Below are 1,757 nucleotides of genomic sequence, written 5' to 3'. Positions count from 1 at the left end.
AGGGAGGTCAGAATCCAACAGCATCTGCAGTCCTTTTGAGTCTCTGGATCAGATTTTTGCTCAGAAACTTTGAGTGGTTTTGATTAGATCAGAGACCATTGTTGCTAAGTCAGAGGTATTCTGCTTAGAACTCTCTGTCTGTTGCTGAGAAGATGATGGAAAAGGCTTGTTATTGCCAAGCCTGTTTCTTCCACCATTATTGTTATTGAAACCTTGTTGAGGTCTCTCTTGATTCTTCCATGAGAAATTTGGGTGATTTCTCCATGAAGAATTATAGGTGTTTCCATAGGGTTCTCCTAGGTAATTCACCTCTTCCATTGAAGGGTTCTTAGGATCATAGGCTTCTTCCTCAGATGAAGCTTCCTTAGTACTGCTTGGTGCATTTTGCATTCCAGACAGACTTTGAGAAATCAAATTGACTTGTTGAGTCAATATCTTATTCTGAGCCAATATGGCATTCAGAGTATCAATCTCAAGAACTCCTTTCTTCTGACTAGTCCCATTGTTCACAGGATTTCTTTCAGAAGTGTACATGAATTGGTTATTTGCAACCATTTCAATTAGCTCTTGAGCCTTTGTAGGCGTCTTCTTCAAATGAAGAGATCCTCCAGCAGAGCTATCCAAAGACATCTTGGATAGTTCAGAGAGACCATCATAGAAGATACCTATGATGCTCCATTCAGAAAGCATGTCTGAGGGACATCTTCTGATTAATTGTTTGTATCTTTCCCAAGCTTCATAGAGGGATTCTCCATCCTTCTGTCTGAAGGTTTGGACTTCCACTCTAAGCTTACTCCATTTTTGAGGTGGAAAGAACTTTGCCAAGAAGGCATTGACTAGCTTTTCCCAAGAGTCCAGGCTATCTTTAGGTTGTGAGTCCAACCATATTCTAGCTCTGTCTCTTACAGCAAAAGGGAATAGCATCAGTCTGTAGACCTCAGGGTCAACCCCATTAGTCTTGACTGTGTCACAGATTTGCAAGAACTCAGCTAAAAACTGATGAGGATCTTCCATTGGAAGTCCATGGAACTTGCAATTCTGTTGCATTAGAGAAACTAATTGAGGCTTAAGCTCAAAGTTGTTTGCTCCAATGGCAGGGATAGAGATGCTTCTTCCATAGAAGTTGGGAGTAGGTGCAGTAAAGTCACCCAGCACCTTCCTTGCATTGTTGGCATTGTTGTTGTTTTCGGCTGCCATGTGTTCTTCTTCTTTGAAGAATTCGGTCAGGTCCTCTAAAGAGAGTTGTGCCTTGGCTTCTCTTAGTTTTCGCTTCAAGGTTCTCTCAGGTTCAGGGTCAGCTTCAACAAGAATGCCTTTGTCTCTGCTCCTGCTCATATGAAAGAGAAGAGAAAAAGAAAATGTGGAATCCTCTATGTCACAGTATAGAGATTCCTTGAAGTGTCAGAGGAAAAGAAAAATAGAAGAAAAGAAGGTAGAAGAATTCGAACTTGATTAGATAGAGTTCGAATTGTGCATTAAGAAGGAGTAGTACTCCATAAATAGAAGGATGTGGGAGGAGAGGAAGAAGATTTTCGAAAATTCAATTAAAAAGATTTTGAAAACATTTTGAAAAACACTTAATTGATTTTCGAAAATAAAAGTAAGAAAGAAATCAAGTGATTTTTGAAAAAGGAATTGGAATTAGAAATCAGAAAGATTTGATTGAAAACTATTTTGAAAAAGATGAGGTTAAGAAGATATGATTAGTTTTAAAGAGATGTGATTGAGAAGATATGATTTGAAAACAATTTTAAAAG

The 1,757-nt window shown here is 38.6% G+C and overlaps 1 non-coding gene across 1 annotated transcript; it reads left to right on the top strand.

The window, feature by feature from the left end:
* Positions 1-684: 684 nt before the first annotated feature.
* LOC130964421 (small nucleolar RNA R71) lies at positions 685-792 on the top strand. The gene has a single exon (XR_009080516.1). It is a non-coding gene; the product is annotated as a small nucleolar RNA R71 (small nucleolar RNA).
* Positions 793-1,757: the final 965 nt, after the last annotated feature.

The sequence above is a fragment of the Arachis stenosperma genome, chromosome 2 (assembly GCF_014773155.1).
Source record: "Arachis stenosperma cultivar V10309 chromosome 2, arast.V10309.gnm1.PFL2, whole genome shotgun sequence".
In the NCBI taxonomy this organism is placed as follows: Eukaryota; Viridiplantae; Streptophyta; class Magnoliopsida; order Fabales; family Fabaceae; genus Arachis; species Arachis stenosperma.
The sequence above is the reverse complement of the archived record's forward strand: the minus strand, read 5'-3'. Positions and strand labels throughout refer to the sequence as shown.